This window comes from Lactuca sativa, chromosome 2 (assembly GCF_002870075.4).
Source record: "Lactuca sativa cultivar Salinas chromosome 2, Lsat_Salinas_v11, whole genome shotgun sequence".
NCBI classification, from domain to species: Eukaryota; Viridiplantae; Streptophyta; class Magnoliopsida; order Asterales; family Asteraceae; genus Lactuca; species Lactuca sativa.
The window spans coordinates 88,091,150-88,101,551 of NC_056624.2; positions in this window are offsets into that span (position 1 = coordinate 88,091,150).

Here is a 10,402-nt window from a genome sequence, read left to right on the forward strand (position 1 = left end):
TTGCGGTGTAACATACAAGTAGTTTTATATAATGATAAAACTTCATTACATCATTTCACAAGTACAATATTACTTACATTTCTAGTCTTGGTACTTAACGCTTACAACTCATTTTAAAGAAAATATTGGATTTTCTGGAAGTATATGCTATCATTTTCACGAAACATTTACAAACCATTTTTCATACAAAATGCTTATGAACCCACCAACTTAATTGTTGACACTTGTCAAAATCACTTATATTCTCAGGAAATCAGTAATAGGTAATCACAAGAATTTTGGAGGGTGGAATGTCGTCACATCATTTCTTTCATTTTTGTCACACGCATCTGATGTCATGTAAACAATATTTGAACACAATGTAATCTTATTAAACCTTCAATGTAATGGTTGTGATGCTATTTTTCATTTATATTCAATTGTTATGATACTGCACATGAAGTCATCCGCCCCCGGACGTTTCCGCCATCCCGATTCGGGGGTGTGACAAATTTGTATCAGAGCATTGTTGAATCAAGTATATCAACCCAAGTAAAATATACAACTATTAAGACAACGGGGCTAAAACACTCTGACTAAAAGTATATATATATATATATATATATATATATATATATATATATATATATATATAGATTTTAATAAAAAGTATACATGCATGCATACTAAGAACTGTGTCATAATAAGAATCATATAAAAGTATTTAGAGGAGTTAGGCACTACGGTTAAGCCTAGACAGTTATGTAATCATATATTGGATGAATATAGCCCGATCAACTATATATGTGAGATATGACCAACATGTGTTTAGGAATGATTGTGGAGGATAGCAAACCTAAAACTTACCAACCCTAAAAACTTTAGAATCAAACATAAAAATTAAAGTACAATAGGAGTATTTTAGAATACTACAAAATCATACATTTAAGTCTTTCTAATATTTCTCACATCTTCATTCTCGCACATACATCATGGCAGGATTTCACCTACCTGGAGACCCCTACTTCCCTAACCAGGGAAATGGTGGATGGATCGAAGAGGATCCCGAGGAACTAATGGAGGAGGAACTCGAAGAGGATCCCGAATAGGATCCAGAGGTGGAGGAAGAAGAGGAAGATGAAGAGGAAGATGAGGAATCGGATGCGGAGTCCGAAGCCATAAATCCTCCTTATGTGGCTCGAGTCCCTGCACATCGTTTAGGCTACAATGGACCCACGCCCTGCTGGGCGGAAGACTTGGAGAGGTGGAGCCAGCAACAGTTCCAGGGTTCTCCCTATGGGATGTAGCGAGGTTACTATAACCTCCACCACAGGGGTCCGGATGACAGGGCCCTTCCCGTTATGGTTCATCGGATTTCACACCTCGGGGACTAGACTAGAGCGGCAGCGAACCGGATTGTGGAGTTAGGGGCTGCTACTAAGGCTGTCAATGCCTATGACCGATGGATGAAGAGGGATTACCCCCGCACATGTCAACTCATTGACAACGTGAATGAGGACCTTACCACGGCTCGAGTAGAGGTGAAGGAGTACCAGGAGAGGCATGCAACTCTCGAGGAAAGGGTGATTGTTGCGGAGCGTCGATTAGCAGAGATACAGGGCGCCTCGACTTCATCTCAGGGACCACATGAGACTACCCGTCGTGTAGGGTGTATCCCACTCACATGTTTATGTATTTACGAGTAAGCGTTGGTGCTAATCTTTTATGTAGACCTTCTTAAAGGTCAATTTTCACGAAAACAATGTACTAGCACTATGTTGTTAACGAAATGAATGTGTGTTTTATTTCATTTGAATGTTAATTGTTTACTTGTTGTGGTAAAAAAATATTATAAATTGCTTATAAATTCCCATAACAACTGTATGCATATACAAAACAAGGCATTCGTTTACGGTAATGCCTGACCCTTATCCCTTCAAAAAAAAATTATCGTTATTCTACCTTGATACTTTATGGCAGAAATATATCACAAAGAAAGTCAAACAGGCGCAAAAACAACACACCAACAACTCCACCAAAAAAAAAACTATCGTTATTCCTACCTCTTCGGGTCCATTAAATCTAGTTGAAATAAACTATGATGATCTCTTTGATCCTGCTGATACAGCCAAGTTATCCGAAGTTCTCGTGTCTCTAGAAGCTCAGCAACGACATGCAGATGTATCTGGTCCAACAGCGTCCGAAGAAGTATCGCTAAATACTTCCACCTTGCCGGTTGAGGGGGAAAACTCAACTCCGAACCATACAACAACCATCGAGGTTCCAATACCTATAGATGAAGCTCCAATCCGTAGAGAATTTCAACCATCAAACGTTTCTTCGGATTCGGATGATGAAAACATAGAAAACATTGACACAAGAATAGATTCAAGGGTTATCACACTCCCATCCGCAATCCAGGGGGAACCTCCGCAGGTTCAAGGCGAACTTCCTTCTACACTCCAGGGGAACCTTCGCCATCTACCCAAGATAAAACTAATCCCGCCTTCCCAGTTCAAGACAATTCTGCAGGATGTTCTCAAGTCCAGGGGGAACTGCCTTCTCCAACCGCAGAGTTTTCTGATATTGAAGACATTCCCTCCACCGCAGTTGTTGATCATCTGCAACCTCTTCTACACGTATGGACGAGAGACCACCCACCAGGCCAAATTATAGGAAACCCATCCGCAGGAATCCAGACTCGATCATCCAAAGACTTATCTGATCACTGTCACTACGCAGCGTTCTTGTCCGCAGTCGATCAAAGAAGCATTAATTGAACAAGACTGGATTTCCGCAATGCAAGAAGAACTAGAAGAATTCAAAAGGAACAAGGTATGGCAACTCGTTCCAAAACCGCAAGGCCACACCATTGTTGGCACTAGATGGGTGTACAAGAATAAGTTAGATGAATCTGGTGCGGTCATCAGAAACAAGGCAAGACTAGTTGCCAAGGGATATAGTCAACTTGAAGGCATTGACTATGATGAAACGTATGCTTCGGTAGCACGAATGGAAGCCATCCAAATCTTCTTAGCATACGCAGCGCACAAAAACATCAAGGTTCATCAAATGGATGTGAAGAATTCTTTTCTCAACGGCGAATTAAAAGAAGAGGATTATCTTCAGCAACCTCCGGGTTTCGAAAGCATTGAATTCTCAGACCACTGCTACAAGCTTGAAAAAGTAGTCTATGGTCTAAAACAAGCCCCTAGAGCATGGTATGAGACTATATCTGAATGTCTTGTCTCTTCTGGTTACAAACGTGGAGTGATTGATCCCAAGTTATTTCGAAAAGCAAATGGTGATCATCTAATGCCTGTACAAATATATGTGGATGATATCATTTTTGGCTCAACTAATCAAAATATGGTGGATGAATTTGCTAAGCTCATGATCAACAAGTTCCAAATGAGCATGAATAGAGAGATTAACTTCTTTCTAGGACTTCAAGTGAAACAAGTCCCTCAAGGGATATTCATTCATCAAGAAAAATACACCTCAGAACTGTTGAAGAAATATTCAATGGACAATTGTTCTTCGGCTTGTAACAACGTAAATTTTCAAAATAATTTTTCATTTTTTAAAACATTCATTCATTCATAAAATAATGTCAAACACATTGTATCAAATGTTATGTCACAAAACATCTGCCCAAAATCTCTACAAAAACTCCAATGCGTGTGTGTACGAATCATGCCGGCGCCTTCCCGCGCTCATCACTAGTACCTGAAACACATAACACAACATTTGTAAGCATAATTGCTTAGTGAGTTCCCCAAAATACCACATACAGCACATACGCCACTCGAGGCTATAATACGACCCTTCGGTCGATGTGTCTCAGCGGGACCCTCCAGTCTCGTAGCTCGTTGGACCCTTTGGTCCGGTCATAGCTCGTTGGACCCTCCGGTCCGGTCTATATCATCATACAACATACAAACATCACATAGCATAAAATCTCATACATAACACATAAGACCCTCTGGTCATCGCATAGTACCACTCTAGGTAATGTATAGTGAGAAGACTCACCTCGGTGTCTCGGTAAGTGTCTGACTTGGTAGAAATGGGACCTAGCCTCCGCCTAATCACATAAGGTAAATACTCTCATAAATACAACTGAACTCAACCCTAAAAGTCAACAGGGTCAACGGTCAAACTTTGACCCGACTCGTCGAGTGTACTAGGGCAACTCGGCGAGTCTACTCGTGTCCACTGACTCAATTAGAGCCTCTCTTGGCACGTCGAGTACTTCCCCCAAATCGACGAGTTCCACCTGGCATGAATGCGGGGCCACCCCGACTCAACTCGCCGAGTCTCAAGAACAACTCGGCGAGTTCCAACTTGAACTCAGACCCCTGACTCTCTTTGACTAACCGAGTCATTTCCCCCAACTCGACAGTCCACTCACTGAGTGATTAACGGGCAACCTTCATACTACTCGCCGAGTCTGTTCTTCGGACTCGGCGAGTTCATGCCATGCACCAACTCAAAACAACTTCTGAGGTCCGATCTGTTCCATACAATCATAGATCTGGCCTCCCCAAGCATGAATATCACGTAAAGTTCGGACCTTGACACACATATAACATCTAAATGGTCCAAATGGTGATTTAGCCCCAAAAATAACATTCCAAGCTCAAGACTCCCAAAATGAATCATAAAGCTCCAAGGGTTAAGGTCTCTGGACCTCTTTGGGTCCAGATCTAGAACACAACTCGAGAAGGGACCAACTACTCCATTTAATCAACCTCTAAAAGGGTTAGAAAACCCTAACACTAAGAATCAACACCAAAAACTAAAGAATGTCCGAGAATAATCCTCAATGCAGTCTCTATGAGCTCGAAGACCACCAAAATCGCACCTCCTTCAGCCTCCTCTTGCCTTGAACACTTCCTTCTTGAAAAAACACCCACAAAAGCTCAAGATTTGCCTCTCCTTCCTCACAAACGCTCTAGATCTCTTTAGGGTTTCTCTTTGGGGTTGGTGGCCACAAATGACGGCCATAAGACCCCTTAAATAGGTCTCAAACCCTGGAAATTAGGGTTTCATTAAACAGCGTGGACTTGCCGAGTCGACTCATGAACTCGCCGAGTCCAGCTGTGAACTCGCATCCAAATCCGCGACCGTACTCGGCGAGTCTAGACGCCAACTCGCCGAGTCTCCCCTCAACACCCAAAAATAAAGAACAAACATCATACCAGGTAATCCGAGTGTTACATGGCTAAGGTCCCCATGGCCTTCGGTTATAAGATATTTGCTGATCCCTCGGGTGAATCTGTTGATCACAAGTCTTATAGAGGTATTATTGGTTCATTGATGTACCTCACTGCAAGCCAACCGGATATAGTCTTTGCAACGGGTGTATGCGCAAGGTACCAGGCTGACCCTAAAGTGTCTCATATGACCGCAGCCAAACAAATCCTACGGTACTTAAAGGGAAGCAAAACTCTTGGATTATGGTACCCCGCAGGAAATGATTTCAGTCTTCAAGCATTCACAGATGCGGATCATGCCGGATGCAAACTTGATCGCAAAAGAACCTCAGTTGGATGTCAATTTATGGGTGGAAGACTAGTCAGCTGGTCCTCAAGGAAACAAAATTGTGTATCATTGTCTACCGCAGAAGCTGAATATGTGGCCGCAGCCAGCTGTTGTTCTCAAGTCTTATGGATGAAAACACAACTACTAGACTACGGATATAGAATGTTGCGGATACCAATCTATTGTGACTCTGAAAGTTTCATAGCGATTTCTCACAATCCTATTCAGCACTCCAAAACCAAGCATATTGAACTACGGTATTACTTCATCAAAGACCACATCCTGAAAGGTAACATTGAACTAATTTTTGTCCACACTCATGAAGAGATTGCTGATGTATTCACAAAGGCACTTGACTCTACAAAACTCAACACCTTCTTACAAATGTTAGGAATGATGAATCCGGACCCACAATTATTTTTGAATTGATAGGTACCGCAGACCATCCTTGGTCTCCGTTGCGGTCCTAGTTGAAGTTATTATGTTAGATGGTTTTGATATATCCTATGTACCGCAACCATATATCATAATTATACTTCAATGGTCTTTATTGTTTGTTATTACTAATCTTTGTTCAAGTGTTCATCTCAGTTCATCTACCGCAGTCATCCATCCAACGTCATATGATCCATCCGCAATAAAGCTTCAATCCGCAGTCACTTTAATTGATTTTCAGACTGTTACATTCTTTTGAAAAACATAAAAACATGGTGTGCTATTTAATTATCCTTCATTAAATAGAGACAACATTAAAGAAAAACATTCTTTGTGCATCTGTCTCATTCTTTTGAATAAACCTCGTGTCAGACCTATTTTAGGTATGATGACAAAAAGAAAGATTTTCCGAGTGAAATCATTTTTAATCAGTCTCTTCCTATTACCCTAAAACATCAAATCCGTTACAACTTCCCTTTACCCAACGGATTGATCTCACCCTCACCACATGTTCTCCAGACGTGCTCATAAATCTGACATTTCATTAAATGCAAACCTTTTTGGTAAATCTCAAAATACGGATTTAATCTTTTCCTAATCTGTGGCTGAGATTAACGCTCTTAATTCGAAATAAACACCCAAACGTTTTACCCAAATTCACTTAGGGCAAAAACGTTTCCCACTCCCTTAATCCACTATAAAACCCCTTTCTTCTTCCCAAAGAAAAGTTTATGTTCTCTAAACCATAAACCTTTCTCTTGCACTCTGTTTTTTCATTTCTTCAAAGCTTCTTCGAAAAATTCAATAATGGTGAAATCAGGTGTAACCAAGAAACCCTCCAAGGCATATGGATCAGTGAACCCCACTAGTTCAGATTGTGCCTCAAGACATCCCACTTCAACGATTGCCTCAAGCAACTTCAGAGTTGTGTTAGAAGAGCATTCCTCCTACAACGCCCCTACAAAACTGATGATCAAGTTCCTGTCCAGTCACCCACTGTTTGGACCCTTCGATTCATTCACAGATGTTGTTCCTCTCTCAACCCTCTTCAAGTGTGCTTTTTCAGCCTATCGACCTCTCGAGAATTTTCAAGAAGTGCATCTTAACCTAGTCAACAATTATTTGGTCCTTCTGACCAAAGAGAAATTTCTCACTTCCATTAACCTTCTTGTTCATCCATCCATCAAGATCTTTACTCCATCAATGGCAGACATACTTTTTGCGCTCTACCGAATGGGATACTATAAAAAAATCAAAGGAATAAGGGAATTCAAGAAAAACCAATTGCCTGCAGTCTGGCAATTCGTTTGTCATTTCATTATCCGCAATCTATCCGGCAGAACCAGAGGCACAGACAACATGGGACTTAAGCTCCTAGAACTCGTATGGAGCATTTTCACAGGCCATGACGTCAACTACGGTCAGATTCTATGGGATGATTTTCTACAAACATTCCAAAAGAAAGCCCAAGAGAGAACCCTACCGAACTCACTTTTGCAAGGTTTTGGTCTCTTTGCATCTCAGACCTCCATGCAGATGCAGGAATCAGCATGGGCAACGACATCAACTTCTTTGTCACCAAGGATCTCAAAAGGTACAATCCCTCATCTGATCAGACTGTTTTTGGACCAATTAGAAGACTACCAACCCACATTCTTTCTACCCTCGGTCTTGAGACTGCTGATGTCTCGGATCACATTGAGGCTACGGAAGGTATTGCCCCATACCTTCCTACCCCGCCTCTTCAAACCCCATCTGCAATCATTGACCCAGCTCGTACCGTAGTCCCATCTTCCACAACTCTTTCCAACATATCATTATCCCAAAGACGCAAGCAGCTAGTCTCTGCTCGCAACACCAAGAAACAAGGAACACCCAAAAAGTATGCTTCCAAGCAAACCAATCCCTCCAAGAAAAGAAAATTCACTCCACCTATGATAACAATAGTCGAACCAAGCAAACATCCCTCCAATAGTGATTCTGATGAGGATGATCAACCTACTGCAATCCTCAAGAAACGAAAAACCGATCCCACAAGCCATATGCATGACCGGACTGATACCTCAGCCGTTCAATAGGCTCCGGTAGTCCTTGGGATGGCCGTACATCCATTCGAAACAACCATCCTATAGCACCCAGGCGCAAGTGGTGCGTCTGATTCACCGCAATGTGGAGACTCCCCCTAGGTCAATCCCAAGAGGATGGATCAGGCTCCCACCCTAAGGTCTCCAGGGCTTCTCGTCTTCATTTCTTTTCCCCTAAGGAGTTGCGCTCCTGTGACAACCCAAGTTGTTCTGTTACATTTCCCCGTTACCGTTAACGGAATATTCCAGTTTCTAAAAGTTCCGTTAATTAGAGGTCGTCAAGTAAATAAACACTTCATTTGTTTACAATTAATATGTCGTTAAAGTCGTGATAAAAGGAAGTAAAAACACATAACACACATTTCCATTAAATTGGAAAAGTTAGTTTTTATTATTACGACCACTAAATCGGGTGCGACCAAAAGCCCCGTCTAACGGCAGTATTGGGTAGATTTCCACTAAGCTCCAACTCCCACCCATATATAAGGGGGGAGTAAACTCCATTTGGAGCTTTTCCACCCTCTCTCTCTCTAGACTCGTTTTCGACCCGAATCCGCAACCAAACGCTTCCAAATCGTAAGTCCGCTTACCCTAGCTTATTCCAAACATTATGATTCGTGTTTATAGCCCAAAAATCAGACTTAGAAGCTATGGAAGAGGAGTTTACGGCCTAAGCTCCTCCTTAGGTCGTAAACACCTTAAATGAGGCCAAAAAGACCCTAAATTGTCCCTAAAAGCTTGGAAATAAATTGGGGGTTTAGCCTAGGAGTGTTTAAACATTAAAACACATGGATTTAGGGGATAAAAGAGAGTTTACGGCCCAGGCATATGCCAAGGCCGTAAACACCTCTTAAACTTGCAAAAGTGCCCCAAAAACACTCCTAAAACACCCTAGGACTTAATACATAAATTAGGGGCATACCATTTAGGTTTTAGATCAATTAAACACAATGAAACGAAGGGGTAAATGGAGTTTACGACCCAGACATGTGTCAAGGCCGTAAACCCCCTCAAACATGCCAAAATGTTGGTTTTTATTCCCCCAAATGGCCTCACGCTTCATTATAAATTACTAGGAGTGTAATAAGGGCTTGAAACTTCAATAAATCCATGATATAGGAGTTCACAGCCGTGAACTCAATAAATCCATGATATAGGAGTTCACGGTCGTGAACTCCCTTAGGGATGGTTCATGGGCCATAAACTCATGGATGGAGCCCTTAGAAGCCTTAAACTCATTCATACCACTTAGTTTTGGACCTAGAATAACTCCATGAACAAGTTAGAAGCCTTAAAACACACTAGAACCCATCACCATGAGTTTACGGCCGTAAACTCATTGTGAGATGTCCCTGGGCCGTAAACTAAGCTTTGGGAGTTTACTCTCGGAGAGTAAACTCCATTCCTAAGCCATACACACCTTTAGACGCTACCCGGGACACCTCAAACACTTAACCAAAGTGTTTTCTGCTCCTTTGAGCGCGTATATTTGTTTAATTAGTATTAAATATACTAATTGTATGTGAACATATGTTATCATATGTTAAATAGGTCATTGAGTGTGTTCGAGTCTTTACGTGACACCGAACACCCAACCGGCACCCTCGTCGGACCTACTTACACCAGGTGAGTTCATACCCCTGAATGAACCTTTTAATGTTTTTACATGTGTTATAGGGGGGGGGGGGGGGGGGGGGAATACAAGTTAAACATGCCAGTTATCATATCAATCACAAGTGATTGATAACCCGCATGCACAAGATTTTACCACACTGTATACTGTTTTACCGAGTAGGACACTATAATGGTTTTCAAAAGGGATTTCAATTGTTTCAAAATTCTTACTTATACTGTTTTACCTAAATTCATTTTAAACTAGCTTATGAAAGATTCCAAAGATTTCTAAAGGGTTTCACACTTATTTTACCAAAGAATACCAAATGCGAGTTTTCCTGAGTATAAAGGTTTTTCCAAGGTTTTCATCAAAGTTCCATTTCACGTTGTATATTTTTACTTGTTAGTTACCGCTGCTTCGCTTTCATGTATTTTAAATTCCTACTCGATAATGCTTTCACTTTGTGATGCGTTTATACCTGTTATTGTCTCTATTTCACTTATACTTGTAGTCGCTTATACCTGATAGACGCTCTTACTTCACTTATTGTCGTCTCTACTTCGTGATGCACTTATACTTGGTACACTTATACTTCACGATTCGATTATCCCACTCCGTACGCTTATACTTCACGACTCGGATATTCCACTGTACGCTTATACTTCACGACTCGGATATTTCACTGTTCGCTTATACTTCACAAGTCGGTTATTCCACACTGTACACTTATACTTCACGATAT